Source organism: Nycticebus coucang, chromosome 13, assembly GCF_027406575.1.
Source record: "Nycticebus coucang isolate mNycCou1 chromosome 13, mNycCou1.pri, whole genome shotgun sequence".
Classification (NCBI taxonomy): Eukaryota; Metazoa; Chordata; class Mammalia; order Primates; family Lorisidae; genus Nycticebus; species Nycticebus coucang.
This window is the reverse complement of record NC_069792.1, coordinates 98,087,858-98,109,170: the sequence shown is the minus strand read 5'-3', so window position 1 is coordinate 98,109,170 and position 21,313 is coordinate 98,087,858. Positions and strand designations below refer to the sequence as shown.

Genomic DNA, 21,313 nt, shown 5'->3' with positions numbered 1-21,313 from the left:
CCGTGTGACACCACAGCACTCTACTGAGGGCGGTACAGTGAGACTCTGTCTCTACAAAAAAAAAAAAAAAAATTAAAATATCAGTTACTGTAATGCTAATACATATTCCACATAGAAGCTATTTCATTATTGAATATGTTTCAACAGTTCTGAATATAAATCATTTTTTAACTTCAAGACTCCTAAAAATAGAAAACTAGAAAAAAGTGATTTTTCTAGTGAACATTTTAATTCTCCAATACTAGAATATTGAGTTTTCAAATACATTCCTGACCCAGGGAAACATTTTTCCTATAATTGTTGATGAAAGCTGAGGGCCTGGCAGAGAGAATCACCCAAACACCAAGATACAGAGAAAGAGCTTTATTTTAGCCAGTGGAGCCACAGCAGACTAAAGTTCCCAAATGGCCACACTCCCCAACTGACTCTGTCTTTTACCTTTTATCTCCAATCAAGAGCTCTTTGTCCACTGGTACCCTTCTCATTGGTCAGTTTGAATTGAGCTGGAGAAGCTGGCTCAGGCTTTTACAGAAGCATGAGCTTTTACAGAAGTGGAAGCAAGTGTTAGTTTCCAGGTCCCAGGAAGTTAAGTTTCTACAGTTCCTGAAAGCTGAGTCACTACAGGGAGGACTTTGTAGGTGTGTCCTTGGGGCTTCTGTGAGAAGACTTTTATTCTCTAAGACATTACTTTTCCTGGGTATCCTCTCATGACAAAGAACTAGTGTTGTTTAAGCATACTTAGTGAAATAAGCATTTCAAAATACTATCTGCTATTAGGGTTATTATGATTGTTAGTACCATTACTGTTGTGAATATAATTATTCTTAAGTTAGTAATTATTACATTGCAGCAACAATAATATTTCAAGATGTCTAAATCTAAATCACCCCAAGTCACCTACCAAAATTCATGAAGCATAATTTTCCAAACAAAATTTTGCATGTTGAATTTTTCTTGACCTATTTTTGAATTCTACTCATTTTAGAATAAACAATTTGGAAATAGACAAATCCCTTCTCCTCTTGCTAATTAGTATGATGGATTGTTGAAATGGGATCCTTCCATCACAGCAGAGAGGATGCCATTGTTTTTAATTAACCATTCAGGGATTTGAATTAATGTAGGAAAAACAAAACAAAATGAAAAGTCCTCAACTTGCCCATTTATCTGGGTTAATGACTAAGAAAGTCCAAGAAATAGCAGTAACTATGGGCTGATATTTTCTCTTGAGCTTCTCACGTGGCAACAGACTTCAACATACCACTTTGCATATTTATAATTGTGTTTTCATGATATGAAGCTGATAAGATGTGGACAGAAAGTGGGAGGCTGACAGAATTCTGCAGTGCCAACTTCCTTCCTTCCCCTGCCTTCCTGGATTATGCTGTTAATTCCCCAGAAAGTTTGAATCATAATAGTTGCTAGGAGATGAGTAATTTCCCATTATTCATCAGTGCATTCTTGCACAAAAACGACAGCTTCAGTGCGGTAGCATTTGTTCTGCTTACTGTGATAAAGGCCCCGGACAAGTACTCCCTGACTCTAATGGCCTTACACCCAGGGCTCCAGGATGCTTGGAGTGTCAGCAAGAGTCCAGGTCTGGGGCCTGCCTTTGTATTCTTACATGGAGTCCTCCCTCTGTGGGAGACAGAGGCAAAGCTCCCTGTCATTCTCTTCACTTTCCTAGCAGTAGGTCAAGATGGTCTCAACACCCTCTCATTCCAAGATTACGAGACACCCTGGCTTCAGTTTGTCATTGAAATGAAACCCCATTGGGTTGGATGTAGAATGTGAGAATATTCAGTTTGTTGCTATCCCTGACTACCTTACTTCCATTCAAAAACATTTGCTGAATTCCTAGCTACCCTAACCTGGTCTAGACCCCAGAAACTCAGAGAAGCTCACAATTGAGTTAGGGAGATAAACATCTGCAAAAAAAATATAGTATCACACATTCGAAGCTGAGTGAACATACTGCCAAAGAGATTAGAGAAGGGATGAGTGACTGGCAGGCTTCATAGAAGTTACACATGGACAGAGTTTTTAAGGTTGAATACAAGTTTGCCAGCTTGATAAAGTGCTGGGAAGGGCACTCTGGGTAGAGAGAATAGGACTTGCAAAAGAGTTGACAGACCGAATGTGCAGGCAGACAACAGTTGAACCATGCACAGAAACAGAGCTCTGACCCACAACCTGCAGCAGCCCATCTAGGAGGCCATCCCATTATCTGCAGAGCAACCATCCCAGGAGCCAGACCGGAGCCCCTGGAGCAGCCTGAAATGGCCAGGCATTGATCAATACTGATGCCTTCCTATCCTCCTCAGCTTTCAATTCACGGCCAACTGGAAACAGGCGAATACCCACTCCCAAGCAACCACATTGGGTGCTCTGCTTGTGGGGAGCCCACCTCCACTTTGCTTGCTGCCAGCCTTCAAACAGTGTCCATTTGAAACCTTCCATTTTTCCATTATAAAGCTTGCCACTCCTCTGTCTGCCAAATGCAAGTGCTGGTAGTTGACTTCTTTGTAACAGCGAGCCCAAATAAACAGCCTTTTCTTCTCATTTGGATGCACTTCTTTAGTTTCTGTGGTACAGAGGCATGTAACCACGTGTTTCACGTAAAAACTAGACAGTGTGTGTGTGTGTTCTGTGAGTGTACACATACAAGTTGAAAGGAGGGTGACGCACATGCGTTAGACAAGAACAAAGCCCGACAGACCTCTGTACCATGTCCTAGTCAGCTGATGCTGACCTTGGATGACAGCATCATCCCCACAATCTTAGCTGCTGCCAACAACACGTTTACCATCTCCGTTCCTGTGGGTCAGGAGTCCAGGCATAGCTTAGCCTCAGTCAAGGCAGGAGTCAGGGCTGCGATCTCAGTTGAAACTTGATGAGGAAGGGACTGTTCTGAGTTCTGTGGCTGTTGGCAGTATCTGTTTCCATGTGAGTTGCCAGCTGGAGGGCCTCGGTGTCTTCCTCGTTACCAGGTGGAGGTTACGACAGAAGGCAGAATAATAGTCTCCCAAGATGACTATGCCCTAATCCCCAGAACCTGTTACTTCATCTGAAAAAAGATACTTTGCAGATGTGAATAATGTTCAAAATCCTGAAATGAGGGGACTATCCAGAATTTGCGAGGTGGGTATAATCTGAACATGTGAATTCTAAAAGTAGAAAACCTCTCTTGGCTATAGTCAGTCCGAGAGAAATGTGATGACAACAGAAATACAGTCAGACTGTTGTTGGCGTTGAAGTTGCAGGAAGGGGTCTTGAGTAAAGCTGTGCAGGCAGCCGCTCAAGGCTGAGAAAGATAAGGACCCCAGGGACCCCTGCGGCATCCCTGAAGAACACAGCTTACCAACAGCTTGATTTTAATCTTGTGAGACCCACATGAGACTTCTGACTTCCAGAACTGCATAATAATAAATTTGTGCTAAGTAACTGAGTTTGCAGCAAAGTGTTATAGCATCCCTGTCACCTCAGTTCCTTACCATGTGGTTCTCTCCATAGGCAGCTCACAACATGGTAGCCTGCTCGTTCCAAGCCTGCAGGAGGGACAGAGTGTCCTTGCAAAATGGGAATTATGCTCTTACCTAACCTATCTCATCACCCTCACCACATTTTTCTAGTTAGAAGACAGTCACAAGTCTTGCCCACACTTAGAAGAAGTGGCTACCCAGAGCCATTGATACCACGAGATGGGGAAAATGATTTTTTGGATATGACACCAAAAGCACAGGCAACCAAAACAAAGATGGATAAATGGGAGTGTATGAAACTCAAACCTTCTGCCCAGTGAAGAAAGCAATCGACAAATCGAAAAAACAATGGACAGAATGGTATATTCATAGGAATTGAAGTAAGGATCTCAAGGAGACATCTGCATTCCCATGTTCACTGCAACATTATTCAAACTAGCCAAGATTTGGGATCACCTTTCTATAAATAAAGTGGATAAACAAAATGTGGTATATGCATAAAATGGAATATCATTCAGCCTTTAAAATACCCTGCAATTTTCTACAGCATGATTGAACTTGAAGGACATCATACAAACTAAAATGAGCCAGACACAGAAGAACACATGATCCCACTTATATAAGGAATCTGAAACAGTCAGACTCACAGAGGCAGAGAGGAGAGTGGTGGTTACCAGGGGCTGAAGGGAGGGTGAATGGAGCACATGCGGTTCAAGGGGCACAAGTTTCAGGTAAGCACAGCCCATAAGTCCTAGAGGTCTGCTGTACAGCAAAGGGACCCCAGCACTCTAACAGTTTTGTGTTATCTACTTAAAAGTCTGTGAAGAGCATAGATCTCGCGTTAAATCTTCTTATCACAACAACAACACAAATGAGAGAATGAGGGAGGAAAATTTAAAGGTGAAGTCTATGTTTATGACATTGTTATGGAGAAAGTTGTGTAGTGTATTCTTGTCTTCAAACTCATCAAGATAAAAAATGTATACCTTTTTGTATAATAGGTCAATGATACCTCAATTCTGCAGAAATGCAAGGTGTGAACATCGCTGGTATAACCTCACAACTTCAAACTCCTGTGATGTTTTGGGTCAGTTACCCTTGGGATCTTTACTGAGATGTGTGTGATGCAGGGGCCGCTGGTAGAGCTGTCCCATCTCCCAGAGAGCAGACAGGTAAGGTGATAGGCCGTGCTCAGCCAAGTGGAGGGCCAGATAAAGCCAAGTGGCCCAAGAGCCTTCTTGGTCCTTGACCCTGAACATTTTCTCCATCCTTCTAGCACTGATGCTGCCATGAACAAAACCATGCAGGGGTGAGGGGACATGGTTATCGTAACGAGCTCTGTTGCGCCGTATTGGCTTGGGTGGTGTTGGCATAGTTTGCAAAGATATGGAGTGGACTGCAATGGGCGACTGGGGGCTTATGCAGGCAGCCCTGGTCCTGGAGCATGGCCCTGTGCCAGCCTCAAGCTGTGTGTGTGTGTGTTTTAATTTCAGATTAATATGAGTGTACAAATGATTAGATTATAATTTTGTTAGGTAAGGTCCCTGTTGTAGTTGTGTACCACACCCAGGGGGAGGAAGTTTGCCATATACCCTTACATTGTGCCCATTTTGTAGGAGCAGGCCAGTTCCCTCCCTCCTCACCCTCCAGAGACCAATTCAAATTTTACCTCCTGCAGGAAGCCTTATCTAGAATTCACCATAAGAAGAGTCCCGCAGTGAATGTATGGGAATGAAGGAAGCCCAAACGCTCAGTGTATAAGCAACTCAAGAAAGTCACCTTGATTCTGGCCGCCCATCCATCAAAGCTGAGTCCTGGGGTTGGGGGCAAAGTTCACCAGCAAGCTCTTCCCTGGCCATTTGTCCACATAACTGCTTCCTTCTGGAGAAGCTCCTCTTGCCATCATTACTAGGAATTGTCCCCTGCCCTGTCCTCCCAGGCTGTTGACAGCTCAGCCCTGACCCCATGGTATAACATTCTCTGACATCTGCAGTCCCAGGACTCAGCCAGCCTGCTAGCTTCAGGAGCCATGACCACAGATCATCTTCTGCCCTCTGGGGTTGGCCAAGGCAGAAGCAGAAACGGACGATTATAGAGAACTGCAAAAATGGGCTAAGTGGAGATATGAAAAGGAGCCACACTGTGACCAAGAAGGGTCCCACTGACACTTAAATAGGGCTGGGTTGGGGGTGCAAATCAAATCTGAGACTCGTGAATGTTGGAGCTGACAGGGACCTGGGAGACCACCTGGAGGGCACAGAGAAGAACAGGTGCCTCGACTTGTTCCAAACCCACAGCAAGTGAATGTCACTCAGGTTGCAGAGCACGGGGCAGCTGCTGCCCCAGGCACCGGAGGCAGGGCTGTCCCTCTGAAGGACTGTTCCTTGGAGAGAGGTCAGTGTAAGTCCTGCCATCTAAATGCAGGAGGCGGACTAGTGTAACCAGCCACTGCTCCTGCTGAGGGGTCCAAATAGCCCCAGAGGCCCAGGATGGCAGGAGGATAGGCAGCTCGGCCAGGAGGCTACAGGGAGCGAGCAGACGTGAGCAGCTCTGTGTTCCCACTAAGCCAGACCTTGGCCACTCTCTGGAAGTTACTTCCAAACTTTGCTGGAAGAGTGTCAACTTCGTCAATCACAACACACTTAGACAATGGCCTGCAGGTGCCTCCATGGGTGTGTGTGTGGTGTTTTGGGGGGGGGGGTAGCAGGATATTAGGAGAAAAGGAATTGTGATGAACACAGTGGGGAGAGTAGCTGACACCTGGCAGGTCCTTCTCTGCTCTTCTGGGGCCTGCGTGGCTCTGCTGCTCTCCCAGCCCCGACTGTGAGCTGCTCATCCACTCACAGCTGAAGCATCTCAGGTTGTGTGGCTCCCACCAACAGAGGCTACCGTGCTAAGCCCTTGACTTGCTCTGTTCTGCTAACCATAGTGAACCTCCCCAGGAGGTGCTGCTGCAGTCCACGTTTCATGGCCGGGAACATTCAATACTTGTGTATGTTCACACGCTGTGAGCTGGTTTGACTAAATCACAACCAGAAAGTCTGGGGCAAAGAGTGGAGGTCAAGGACCACAGAAGGCAAGGGGCAGGAGCCGAAGAAAACATTCCAAGCAAAGAAATCATGTAGCACATTCCAGCTACATCTGCAAGTGAGATTCAATCAAAAGACAGAAACCAGTCTGCGTAATTCAAATCTAAGGGGTTTAAAGTAGGCACGCGCTTTGTGGCAGCTGCTGTGACAAACTCCTGCAAACACACAGAGTAATCAACACACAGGTGCGGTCTCACAGTAGCAGTCTGGGACCATGGTGTCAGCTGATCTACTGTGACAGAGTCTGTGCCTCTCCCTGGCTGCCAGGGATTGCTGGCAATGCTCAGCATTCCTTGGCTTGTGGAAGCATCACTCCCGTCTCTGCCCTGTCTTCACACAGTGTACTCTCACGAGCATGTCTCCAAATGTCCCCCTTTCATAAGAACATCAGTCACTATTATCGGGGGCTGCCCTCCAGTTTAACCTCACTGTTACTAATTATATCCACAAGGGCCCTATTTCCAAATGAGGTGACACTCAGAGGTGGTGGGGTTAGGGTTAAACATATTGGGGAGTTTGTGAATGGGTGGTAATGCAGGAGGGTACTGCCACCCTGGCTCTGGGAGAAATGGGAGGTGTTAACAGAACCTGGAGACCAGGGTTTCCTGGCAGCAGCTAAAACCAAGGCAGATGCCACCCAGCTGGGACTATGCAAGAGAGGCAGGCGTGGCTGGGATGCTGCCCCAGCAAGAGAAGGAGGGGACACCCAGCTTCTCCCCTCCCCCCAGTCTTCCTGTGAGCCCCTCTGGGAGTCAGAGCCCTGCCATGCCCTTGAGGGTGTGAGTGGGAGGGCACAGGTCTGGGGACAAGTGGCCTGTGGCCATCACCACACTTCCCTTATGACAGCCACACAGGGAAGGAATCGCAGCCCTCATACACACAAGAAAACTAGGGCTCAGAACTGCTGGGTAACTTGCCCGGGTCCCAAAGTCAGGTTGCAGTCAGGTCCAGCTGGCTCCAAGGCCCTGCTCTTCCCATTACACTCGGTCAGCCAGTGGGACAGCAGGGTCCCTCTAGGGCCCTGACACAGCCTCAGCTGTATATTAGGCATCAATAAATATTTATCAAAATGCAACACATTACCGCATGAACAGCTGGGACGGCAGGTGGTTTGGAATTGAGGAAGGAGAGGACTGCTTTAGCCAGAGCGGTTCCCAGAGGCAGGGGAAGGAACTACCAGTGGTACCACACAGACAGCACTGTCTGGCCTGTGTGACTGCACATGGTCCAGCTGGGACAATGACTCAGCAAGTCCCCACCACTTGCCCTCCCAGAGCCTCCCTAGTCCAATAAATTGGGGCTGTCCCAAAGCGGAGGCTATTCACACACATGTTATACAAACGGGCCAGGCATGGGTTTAAAGTGAAGGAGAGACCACCACAGAAACGCCAGTGTAAGGACCGGGGGACAACAGGGGTGGCACCAACCCCTGACATGCACTGACTTGGGAGGGAGAGCTCCTCAGGTCCAGGCCGCTGTGCCCGGGGTGGGCCTCAGAGAAGGCTTCTTTACGAGAAGTGGGTATGTGCACTGCCATGTGAAACTGCAAGATCCTTAAAGGATGGTAATTGATTCAGATTTTTAATAGACCGTGAGGGAGATAATAATCATAACAATATTAGTGATAATCTTAGAGGTCAAGTTTAACCTATAGGCTGCCAGTTCTGTCTTTCTTTGGAATGAACCTGACACAGGGCTGTCAAGCAGGCCCCTTGGGGTTCCTCACCTAACCACTGTGCCTTCGGCAGGGTCTGGCTGAGGTTATGTTATTTAACCTTATTAGAGAGAGAGAGAGAGAGAGAGGGAGAGTGACATGCAGAGAGAGGGGGAGAAAGGAGAGAGACAGGCAGACCGAGAGGGAGAGAGACACAGAGACAGGGAGAGAGAGAGAGAGAGAGGACAGGCTAGCTCCTTCACCTGGAGGGTGACGACGGCTCTGTGTGGCCTGGAAGTAACAGTTCTGGCTGGCCCTGCTCAGCTCCCTGAGGCCCAGTGGGTCTCGGGTGGCCCCAGGGGCCAGGGCTCTTTGCTATCTGTTTGTGGGTTTTCACGTGTCCTAATTGTGCTGCTCAACCTCAGACAAGTAGCCCCAGACTCACCCTGACAGCTGGAGGGACAGTGGGAGGGACTGGGTCAGGGGCAGACAGAGTGTGTCGGAGCCACGGTGAGGAAGGGGAGGAGGGCCGAGGGGGCAGCAGGGCCCTGACAGCAGTGGCTCATCGCCCACACCGACCGTTCCTGCTGCATGGCACGGCCTCACCTGCACAGCAGCCATGTGGGTCAGGCGCTGCTGTGTCCCTGGTGTACAGAGGAAGAGATTAAAGTACAGGGAGGTCAATGTTCTGCCTCAGGAAACACAATGTTTCCCTGTCAGAGCCCCAGAGTGAGCGACCTGACTGAGGGATGAGACATCGCAGGCTGGCGCAGTCCCTTCTGGCCACATCCCTGTGATGCACGTCTGGTCTCCTCCAGGCTGCTCCATCGGGGGTGGGTGAAGCTTCAGAAGCTGCAGCCTGGGCAGACCTGGGGTCCAGCCCGGACACCACCCACCATGCCCCGGACCTCAGGGGCCCACTTTCAGCTCTGTCCTTTCCCCAACTCACTGATTTCTGCTTCATTGTCTGCTAGTTACTTAATATTCACTTTGCTCTGAGTTTTTGAACTTCTTATCAGGGACGTTGAGGTTATCCACTTCATAGTTTCTCCCTAATACTTGGATTGGAGGAGAAAATCCTCCCCTCCTCATCACTTTATCTGCCTCCCGTGACGTTTCTCTTGCTGTATTTTCCTTGGTAGTGAGTGTAAACTTTTTTTCTTTTATTCTTCTTTCTTTTTCTTTTTTTCTCTCACCCCACAAAATATTTATTGATGTATCTTAATTTACAGATATTTGGGGATTTTCTAGATATCTTAATTTTTCTGTTATTGCCATCTAACTGAATTCTGCTCTGTTCAGAGAATGTACTATTAATTCATACCTGTTCAACACTTTCCAAAACTACCAAGACTGGCCTTACCCTGGGGCCTGTGCTCTACAGCAACGATTCTCAGATGGGGAAGATTTGCCCTTCGTCTCCCATTCTCCCTCTCACCCCCAGGACCTTTTGCAATGTCTGGAAACACTTCTGGCTATCATGCTGGGACAACGGTGCTATGGTCATCTCCCGGGGAGAGGCCAGGGATGCTTCTAACATCCCCCAATACAGAGAAACCACCCCCTCTCCTCTCCCCCACCCACCTCCACCATCAGTGAGCTATCCCATCGACAAAGTTAGCAGGGCTGAGTTATAAAACTCTGGGGAAATGTTGCTTCAATATTCTATGTCTTTACTGATTCCTGTCTACCTTTTAATCAATTACTCAGACAGTGGTATTAAAGCTTCCAGTTGCAATTATGAATTTATCTATTCTTCCCTTTAGTTCTGTTAGTTTATTTCATATAGTAAGAAGTTCTAGTCTTAAATGCATCCCTATGTTGAATTGTTACGTATTATTGATAAATCAAAACGTTTGTCATTAGGACGTCTTTATCTTCTTTTCTTCGACTAATATTTTATCCAACCTCAGTAAGTTTTCTGCGGCTTGCGGTTTTCACGATGTAGCTCTTCCCACTCCTTTCACACGGCAGCGTCTCTGTATTTGAAGTGCGTGTATCACAAACAGGATGTAGGAAGGTATTGCTCTCTTTAAATCTAGTCGGACAATACTTGTCTTGTCTCTGACCTACATTTACATTTAGGGTAAGTATTGATACGTTTGGGTCAAAATTTACTATCCTGAAATTTGTCTTCCCTTTATCCCATGGTTTTTTAATCTTCTTTTGTACTTTTCCTGCCTTCTTTCATGCAAATCTGCTTTAACTCCCGTATTGACTTTGTGAAATTGGCTTAATTGTGCTGATGAGTTCTCATATAAAAGTTTCACTGTCAAGCACAATCACTTATGTCTGTATCTTATAGAATGTATCATATCATGTCGCCGTTTCCCTATATGAAATGTAAGAGATGTAAAAGGAAGCAGGTGGTTACTTCCTCTGGCTTATTTGTAGATTTGGTCTTTCTAGTTTTTCTCCTGCATTTTGGCTATGACGTACCTAGGTATGTGTTTCTGTGTACTAATTCCGCTCAGAGTCATCTTTCTTTTGTGGTTTGATAGTTTTCAGCCATTCTAAAAATTCTCAGCTACGCGCTCTTACTTTTGCTCTGCATGTTGCACTTGATACATGTGATTCACCTGCGTTCAAGTTCACGTTTCCTTTCCTCTGTTATGTTGCTGTGACGCTGTTCAGATGAATTTTCTTTCTGATTTCGTATTTTTCATTTCTAGTATCTACTGAATTTTTCTCGTAGTTTCTGTCTCTCCCCAGCTTTTTTCATCTGTTTACTCATGTTGTAATTTTCACCTTCGACATGTTTTTGTATTTATCTTACAGTATCTGTTTTATAGTTTTAAAAGCCCAATCTCTGGGCAATCTCAGATCTGTTTCTATCGTTTCCTTTCTTGACCAGGGGTCAAGTTTCTTACTTTTCATACGTTTTATAATTTTTGGCACAATGTTTAACATTGTCTGAAAATGAATAGTGGAGATGGAACTAAATGATGTTTCCCTCCAGTTAATGACATATTCTTCACGACAGGCTGCTAGGAGGAGAGGAGAGAGCACTGAGTGGACCTAGCCTGTATATAAATGGGCGTTTATGCTCTTCTGTTTAAATTTTGCACACAATTGGCTTCAATTATTTCAAAAGAGATAAGAAGATATTTCCTTGGGCTCTGGACACTGAAAACAAGAAAAAAACCCGAGAAATCTTTTTAGGCTTTACAGCCTGGCTGCTATATTTTGATTGCAGCTCTTTCTTTCTTTTTCTCTCTACTCAGATGTCAGCTTTTGGGATCTCCTGGAGTTGCTGCCTTCCATCAGTCTTGGCCCAGGAATTCTGCGCCTCTGGGCGCTCTCTGTGACTTGCTGCCCTGGCCTCAGCCTTCAGGAGCACTGCCCAGAACCACAGCTTGGACTGCTTCAGAGGGTTCGCCCTTGGCCCTGATGCCCGGCTTCTGTCTTTGCAAGCCCCTACCCTCAACTGTCAGAGGGTCTCTGCAGCGCACTCGGTGGAGACTTAGTGCACCTGGAAGCGTTTCTCCCTGCTGTCCTGTCCTGCTGCTTTGTGACCCAGGAAACACCAAATTAACAGCGTTCTTGCTGTGTCTGTAGCCCCTTGCACTGCCCCCCGTGTCTGCCGTGTCCTTCCACCAGCCGCTACCCCAGCCTTGTCACCTCTAGGCTCAGCTGGGCTCTCAATGAAGTGTCATCTGTATTCCCAGCCTGGGACGGCATCAGATGGTTCTTGTAACCAGTTTCTTCACGTTCTACGTCTTACTGATCTGCTTCCTCCTACCTCTCTTCCCAAAGGTGTGCCCTTGAATGACAGGGCCTGTGTCTGCTCACCTGTGTGCCCCCGTAATCATCGGAAGAGTCCCTGAGGTGGATGCCGCGTTGCTAGGAGTTTTGTGCCCGATGAAGTCATCACGGACGTCAGCGCTTCGGATTTATGTGTGCTGCTGACTCATACTCCCAAACCGGTTTATCTTGGACATTTGAAGTAAGATTTAATGTCCTGTTTTTTTCTCATTATTGAGCAAGATGGGGAGAGAACCATTATAATCATGACTGAGGAAATGCTGACGAGCTGACATTTAAAGGGCATTGTCATTGAATTTGTTACACGGCCCGTAGAACTAAATGGGGCCTTGAAGCTGGGTCTACTCAATCTCATCATTTTAAGGAGCAGGAAGACCCGCAGCAGCTAGAATATTTTTTCATTGGTTTCTTCGTTTCAAAGAAACACAGAAATTTGGGAGAAAATCTAGGTCTGGAGACTGGAATCTTTTTTCTAGTTTATAAGACAATGGCTCGAAATACTTACTGCAATAAATATCCTCATGTACCCCAATTTCTGGCCACCCTCACATGCCCACACGCGGGCCTGCTCTCAGCTTCCATTTCTAGCTGGTCTCTCTCCTGCCACCTTGCTCTTTGAACTGTCTATACCCATTCTCCATGATGAATGACATTCCCTGCTTCCTCCAAGAAGCCCTTCCTGCCACCCCCATTATCAGTGCCGCCCTCTGGGACCCCAAGCCCTGCACCTGACCTGGGCCCCACTGAGGCCCTGGAGCACCCACGGTCACAGCAGTTGCTGCCACAGAGCAGGAGATCCTCCATGGCCAAGGCTCCTATCCCTTCATCCAGGGGCCAGACCAGGGCTTGGCAGGCTCACAGGTGGGACTCAATAAATACTTAATAATGGAGGACTCCCCCTCCCGCTCTGCATCAGGCCCTCCAGACCCTTTACTTTCCTTGTCTTTAATCTTCACAAAACTCCTACCAGGAAAGGATGATTGTTACAAGAAGGGAAACTGAAACTAGGAGTTTGAGTAACTTGCCTGAAGGTCAAACAGATAAAAGAAGACCGTGTTTATAACTTGGATCTTTTGATTCCATATCTGGTGTTCTTTCAATTGTATCTTAAGGGGAGAGAGAGAAGGTGGGAGGATGAGAGAGAGAGAGACGAGAAAAAAAAGAGGAGAGAGAAAGAGATGTGAGACTCTACTGTGACATATTGCACTTACACGTGCAGATGCTGAACCTGGCATTTACAGGTCGGCATTGTTTGCTGAGCATAACAGGCAAATATGTATGTACATCTCTGAATGTCAAAATACACATATATGAATACATAAACATGTCATGTTTGCACACATAAACACAGGGATATTTCTTATATTACATTTATTTGTATGTCTAAGACAGTACTTTATATAATCTAGATACATAGTAAAATTGTTATACAAACTACAGAAATCTGCCTATGAACTACTGGCCCTCTTTAGATGCCAAAGGCCCTGCATCTTTCTGCTCAGTGAAGGCTGCAGTATCCAGGGAGTGTAGCAGGTGTAACGTGGGCACTGGCGCCCGCCACCTACCTCGTCCCCCTCACACTGTCCTTGGATTCCTAAGTGATGGCCACCCTGAATTTCTGGTTGGAGCTGGAGTCCTTTGTTCTGACCTTTGGTCCCAGCTGCCACTATAGAAAGCCAGTAAACGGAACTGAAATTAAATGACTGGTCAATTCAATTAACAGAACGGAGGGGACAGTCAGCAAGCCCGGTTGGGAGGACAGGAGGGCGTGGCTGTGGCCTGGATGTCGAGTGTCATTGTCCAGGGCAGACAGTCCTTGGACTTCTTTCTCCTGCAGGAGAAAACTCTCCCACTTCAGGTGATGGAAGTCTGCTGTGCTAGGGTTTGTCCAAAGGCCCTAGGGAGTCTGAGGCCACCAACAACCAGAAAAGTGGATACTCAAGGTAGTCAGGGGTGTCACCCGAGTGCCAGCAGCAGGAGGAGGCAATCCTGGAATCTGGACTCGGGACTGAGGTCCCATCTCTTTCTCTTCCTTCAGGTCCCTTATGGAGGGCTGGAAACCACAGTCACCCTGTACTTTTTCTTGCAGTTGTTCAGGGACAATAGAACTCTCACTTCTCACTCCGAGGGGCCAGACACTGCAGCCATGTACAGACTGAGTGCCACTCCCTTCCCGCTGACTCAGGGAATACTTCCCTCGGTCTCAGGACTGCTCTTCCTGGTCACAGAGATCAAGGACATGGAGACAAAGATATGGCCCTTCCTGACCCTGGGCAGCTCCTGCCTGGGGCTCAGAAGGCAGGTATGCCCTGCAGGTTGCCTCAAACTCCATGCGTCGCAGGTGGGCCACATCTCATGACCAGCAGAAGCGGCCCAGTGACACCCCTGTTGCTGTCTGGCAGACAGAGGCTCCTGTGGCCCCACAGCCCCCTTCAGAGCAGCCCTGAGCCAAGCCCCTGTCCATCCTGCACCTTACACACCACCCAGCACACGCTGTATTAGGGGCTCTTCCTCCCTGGGACCTGCTGCCACCTGCCCCTCGTGGCACTGTGGCTTTGCCCTCCTTCAGTGTCCAGCTCCCCTGGGGCTTGTGACTTCCATCTCATACTTCTCCTTGACTTAGGAACAGTGGCCCTTCTCTCAAAGACGAGGAGATGGGAGTTTATGGACAGGAAGGACCTGCCCACAGTCACTCCTTTGCTGCTGGGGAAATCTGGGCAGGGTGGTGACACCAAGGCCATCCTGCCTCTTTAGAGGTGTGGAAACCCAGGTTCCCCCGAGACAGAGGACCCTCTGACCCCTTTTCCTGCTGCTGATTCAGTACAACTGCACATACACACAGGTACACATGTGTGCTCATACGTATGCACATACACACACAGATGTGAGTGCACACGCATACTCGGATACATGCACTCACACAGACACAAGCACGCTCACGCTCACACACACATACACAAACATGCTTACACACATCCACTTATGCACACACAGACCGGCAAACACATACTCAGAAACACATGCCCTCACACACATAAGCACACACACGCAAACACACATACACACACACCGGGTCTTCATGTCAGAGTCACATTCAATATGTTGCCAAGCTGACATCAGCGTAACACTAACCAGACTGAGTGATCTCAATGGCCCTGACTACCAAATATGCAAAAATTGTAATTGTGATATTCAGCAGTGATAATTCAGTGGAGAAACTCCCGGCAGGTGTGGGGAACCGAGGCCTTAAGGAAACTTATGCACCTTCTAGTCCTTTAGTGCTGCAGCCTTTTGACTGGACCCCAACTTTCCAGAGCAAGTCCTTTTTATTAAAAGGTATGCCCCGGAGAATGATGAAGCTTTTCTTGCCTTCTTTGGTGCTTAAAAGAATGACCTTGAAATTCAGAAATGATCAGAAGGCTGCAGGCTCCCTACCCCTTTCAGCAGGCAGTCTTGGTTGTCTCCCGGGCAGCCACCCCAGCAGTGGCTTCCTGGGCTACCTCCCTAGTACAGTGATTTGGTGGGAGCATCCTGCCCGGCCTCCCCTGCTCTGTGCAGGGAGGTGTCTGCTTAGCCCTGGCGTGGGGCAGCCAGGAAATTGAGGCAGGCGCGGGGTGCTCTGTTTTGCTTCCATTACTTGCCTGTGAGCTGTGGACTGGTGGGTCTTTCTTGCAGCTCTGAAGGAAAGGCAAAGAGAATGGTAGAGGGGTGAGTCCCAGGGGCTACACTGTGAAGCTACAGAGCCAGGTCTACTGCCCACCTGCAGACTCCTTGGGAAATCGAGAACTGCTCTGGTGTAAGCCTTAGCTGCAGGAGAAAGCAGTTCAACGATGCAGTGATTTTGCAAAGATTTTCCATGATAAAAAAATGAAATCAACCCAAATATTCAGCGAGTGGAGAATGATTTACTATCATGAAAATATTTATATAAAATAAATTTCTACACAAGGATTTAGAATAGTATTTAGGATGTGTTTATAATAATATTGGTAAAGACCCCCCAAATTAAGTGATCAAACCATGACATAGTTATGTACTGAATACATATTCTAAAAATATTCAAAATAGCTTTTTCTTAGTTTAAAAAAAAGTCACCCCAGCTAGTGGATTGCTTGAGCTCATGAGTTGAAAGACCAGCCTGAACAAGATCGAGACCTTGTCTCTAAAAACTAGCCGGGGGATGTGGGTTGTAGTCCCAGCTGCTCGGGAGGCTGAGGCAGGCAGATCACTGGAGCTCAGGAATTTGAGGTTGCTGCGAGCTATGAGGCCACAGCACTCTATCAGGGTGACAAAATGAGACTCTGTCTCAAAAAGAAAAAAAAAAGAAAGAAAGAAAGAAAGAAAGAAAGAAAGAAAGAAAGAAAGAAAGAAAGAAAGAAAGAAAGAAAGAAAGAAAGAAAGAAAAAGGTTATAGGAAAAACACAACAAATTATTTTGTTGGTGGGAATATTTGTGAAGATTAAGTTTGGTGAAGATTTTAATTTTAACATTTAAAGTTCAAATTTTCTAGGAAATCTATTTTATAGGAAGAGCAGAAACAGATGTGTGTATGTGTGTGTGTATATATATATATACACACTTGGGGAGAAGAAATAGAAGTCTATATCACAGAAAACGAAAACCAAATTTTTCTTCCAGTCTCCACAGATTCCTGGATTTCTACAGAAAACTAGAAATAAATTATAAATATAAATAATAGCATAATTAATTCTTGAAAAATATTTAAGTATAAATAAAAGCATGGAAGAACCAAATTTCGTAACTTTGAAACAAGGTTAGCCGTGCCCACCAGGCATTGAGAGAAGCTTGATACGTCTCACTCTGGGGGCGTCACTTGTAAAGCCTTCAACACGTGTCTCGCTCGGCTCCCTGATTTCCCTTTTATCTTCTCTAATTCATACTGGTGAATTATGATCAGATTTGACTCACTATGACTGTGCAGGAAGCCAGTGATTTTCCCAGGGAAGAATGATTCTGTAAAACCAAGTAAGTTGCATCACCCCAGGGTGCAGGCCAAGGCATCTCCCCAAAGAACCTTTCCAGACCACTCTGCCCCACCATCCTGCTTTATTTTTTCTAACACTTGAAAAATTATCATTTGTTTACTCATCACTGACTTCTGCCACCTAAAGAAAAGTGTGTGTCTAATTAGAACCTGCCCAACAGCGAGGGGCATTCAGCAAACACTCATTGAATGCATCCTTCCTTGTGGCCCCTCTAGTCCCAGCCCCAGTGTTAGGTGCTGGGGATAAAGAGATGATGACAACCCATATACTATTTAGCATGAGTTTGCTTGAGATTCAAAATGTGAAGCATTTGGGCAGCAAGTTGTCATCAGACTGATGGGTACGCAGGTGAGCTTGGAACTTAAGTTTTAATTCCATCCTTGTCCAGAGAAATATACCCATATCACACATGTGCAATGCACGCATGTAGATATGCACGCCTGCAGATTGCCTGCTGCCCTGGTGTTTATAACAGCATGAGGAAGCACCATCAGACCAAAGCCCTGTAAATATATCACTGAAAACTCAGACTGATGGATAAGGAGGATGAGCTGAGAATTTCCAAGCCCCATGTAGAGAAAGTGGCTCGCCTGGGCCTCCAAACACAGCCTCATATCCTCCTTACACACTGTTCTTGACACAGAAGTGGTGAGGACTAGTGACCAGGTTCCAGGTGGCACAGTCAATTAAATGCTATCATCTTTGTCTTAATGATCCTGCAAAATCTTAAAACTGATGCTATAATACTATTAAAAAATTTGATTTGTTGATCAAAATCGACTTCCAGTAGGGACTATAGAGGGAGAAAAAGAAAAGAAAGAAAAAATATTTATTTCTTAAATTTTGACAATAAAAAAATAGAAGTGACATAACCAGCCAGGTGTCATGTGCTGTTTCTTTCCAGAGAAACAGAAACAACAGGATGTAGATAGATCCAGAAAGAGATGTATTTTAAGACATTGGCTCAAGCAGTTATGGAGGCTGGCAGGTCCAATACCCGCAGGGTGGACCAGCAACCTGGAGGCCCAGGAAGAGCTGACGCTGGGGTGTAACTCCAAAGGCCATCAGCTGGAGAGCCCGCTCTGGCTCAGGGGAGGTGAGTCTATTTATCCTGTCACCTGATTGCACCTGGTCTCAGACGAGGCCCACCCACATGGGATAGGGGGGCACTCTGCTTCACTCAAAGTCCGCTGGTTTAAATGTTAATCTCATCCCAAACTCCCTCACAGAAACATCCAGAATAATGTTTCACCACATAGCTGGGCACCATGTCCTGGTCAGGTGGACTCATAAATAAATTAACCAACAAAAGCCAGAAATATTCCCCGTGTCACCATGTTTTTTCACATGTGTAAGGGCACCTCTCCACACGACCTTCAGGGTTGGTCCCGGTAGCCCGTTGATGAGTCCCTGCTGAGTCCCTATGGGGGAGATGGCACTTGGCTGGCTCAGGTGCTATGCACCACATTAGGTGCAGGCTGCTGGCTTCCTGCAGGTGACCACACCCAGTCCAGGTGCCCATTGTGGCCGCGGGGCTGTGGCTGGGGAGGTGGTCGTGGCAAGTGGTGAAGGGCACAGGGCTTGCTGCCCCTCAGCACAGGCTGTGAGCAGACGTGGTATCTGGGGGCCAGGTGTGAGCAGGTGTGTCGGTGTCGCAGGGCCGCTGACCAGCAGGGACGAGGACACCAACGGAAGGATCAAGGGCACTTTATTGTAGAAATGATACAGCTCGGAAAAAAGCAAGCTCTCCTCTTCCTTCCTCTTCTTTCTCCTGAAATGGAATCTGTACTGCCAGGGTTTGAGGCAGGAAGGTTCACACGGGATTCGGACAGACCCGTGGGGCGCCCTGCAGGCAGCGCCGACGCGTCCTCCCGGGTGGAAAGCCTTAAGTAGTGGCCAGAACAACAGTGGCTCTGAATCACGCCTAATGACCATTACTTAAGAAAGCACGGACACCTGCCTGACTAATCATCCTTACTCAAAATAATCTGGCTCCTCGTGGCCCTCAGGCGAGAAAGCCTAATTGTCTCATCTTCCCTACAGAGTCTAAAACCCTCCTGGAGGGACGCCTCTGTACTGAGTCTCACCGGCTGAGGAGGGGGCCCCCGGGCCCAGGGAAGGGGCTCCGTTATAGGTTGCCTAATGTAGTACAAGCAGTTAGCGCATCATCTGTTTCTGGGGAACAGCTATCTCTACAGGTTAGGTTTTTCCCATCCCTCTGCCTTTTTAGGCCAGCGGCCATCGTCGTCTTACAGGTCTCTCCACACAGGTGCGTGGATCAGGGAGTGTCAGGACAACCAGGTGGGGGCTAGAATGCTCAAAAAGAAAGTGACCCTCCACCCCTAGGGGCACCACCAAGTGCCCCGTCTTCTCTAACCAATGTGCCCGTCATCGGGAGAATTATGCTGCTCATTCACACAAAACAGAGAGAGTCAGGCCTGGGCCCCTCTCCAGACCTGCTGCCCTGGGACCCGGCTACACCCGAGCCCACCTGTGACTCACTCCTCAGCGTCAGAGTGTGACAGAGTGGGCAGCTGGGACAGCTTCTGAGAAGAGTAGATAATGGCTCAAGAGGCCTGGGGTGGGAGGCTGTGTGGGCCTTCAAATACAGCTCCCCTGCCACAGCTCACTCTGACTGAATGAGGGTGACTGCAGACAGTCCCTGCCACCTAAGACCCAGGTGGCTCAAAAAGAGGCCCCAGCCCTGGGCCGGGACCAGTACCCCTACACCCCAGCAGAGGGCAGACTTCCATTAGGAATTATGAGCATGGGTGGTGCTGCTGCCCTTCAGCCTGGACGTCCCCTCCTAGCCCAGGGGTCTCCCTGCACGAGCCTTGGGTTTTTGTGTAAGTCCACAGAAAGAGCCCCAACCCAGGAGGCAGAGCCCACCGTTGTCTCTCTGGGTCACAGTCCTCAGGGCCTCCATCCATGGGTGGCCAGGAGGGCCTTTAAGCAGTGGGTTCTCGCCAGGGGGCTGGAGTCCCCTCCTTCATGCCCTGCCCTGAGCTTACCCAGCCTCCTGGGGACAGGTCACCACTTGCAGAGGCAGCTCCCTCACTTGAAAAGGAATTTGAGTACCTGTTGGCTTCTGCTGGGCACCTGCCATCTGCCGTGTGGTGCTGGGGAAGTCATTGTTCTCAGGGCTGGTCTCCTGGGATGCTGCTCTCTTCATGGTGCCAACATCAGCCCCAGACAAACACCATGAATTAATGACAATGGATGCAGGACTGGAGGAACATGCAAATTAGTTGATTGCAATCTGCATTTCATAGACAAGGACAGAGGCTTAGAGCTGTTGAGTAAACTGCCCAGGGGCACACAGCCCAGGAAGTGGGAATGCCAGTTATCAGACCTCAGGTTCCTCAGACTCTAAGTACAGGATTTGCACTCAGGCCTCTGAGGCCTCCTCTGTGGTCCCCTGTTCAAACCCCGGGTGATTGGAAAGTGCTTTCTTCTGAGCTAAGCCTGACTCGCTGTAGCTTCCATTAATAGGTTCAAGGTTCTCTCCCTTGGTGACCAGGCAAAAGAGAGAACATGGAGTGGGACGCACTGATTTGCACCCAAAAGTCTGGGCAAGCTGTGCTGGGCCTGGGAGCGGCTGCTCTGGCTGCTGCCAAGGGTGTGGGGACCAGCAGCCACCCTCCTGGAAGGCCCTGCATGGCTGGCTTCCGTGGCAGGGTGCTGACCACCTGTAGCATGGCATGGGGGCCAGTGTCCTTCCTGAGGGACAGCAGTGTGGTCCTCCCCCTTTCTCCTCGTGGTTTAGAAGCTCTGGATCCCATCAAGGAGCTCTGGGAGACGCTGCCAGCCCGCTGGCCCCCAAGGACAGTCAGAGATGTCACATAGCATCAGTCTCTCCAGGTCCCCATTTGTCCAAATTGCTTGCCCGCGCTATGCGAGGTGATCTGTGGGAAAAAGGTGTAGGAAACGCTGCCTGGGTGGGGTGTGGGGGAGATTGAGGGGGGAGGGGAGAGGGTCACAGGCTCAGCGGGACATGAATGCAGCCACACTTCCCCATTGCAAAGAGTGGAAATTTGCTGGGCCTGGCATTTCCTGGATGGCCGTGCTGCGCCCTCTGCTCCTCTCCTGCTCCCCTCCTCCTCCTCCTCTTCCCACTCCCTGCTTCTTTTTCTCCCTCCTCTTCCTTCAATTTTCTCATGAAACATCTACTTACAACTTACAGAACACAGTTTCAGAGGCCTGGGCTGGGCGATAAACACACTTTTGCCAATGATGGAAGTTGCTGCTGGAATTTGGGTTTGGGGTTGTTGGGGGATAAGTGGGTAGGGGCTGGGCAGGTGGGGGGGTGCAGGGAGC

The 21,313-nt window shown here is 48.0% G+C and overlaps 1 pseudogene; it reads left to right on the top strand.

Annotated features, from left to right (window-relative positions):
* LOC128563440 (mitotic checkpoint serine/threonine-protein kinase BUB1 beta-like) overlaps nucleotides 1-14,437 on the top strand; it is a 165,820-nt pseudogene extending 151,383 nt beyond the window's left edge.
* Nucleotides 14,438-21,313: the final 6,876 nt, after the last annotated feature.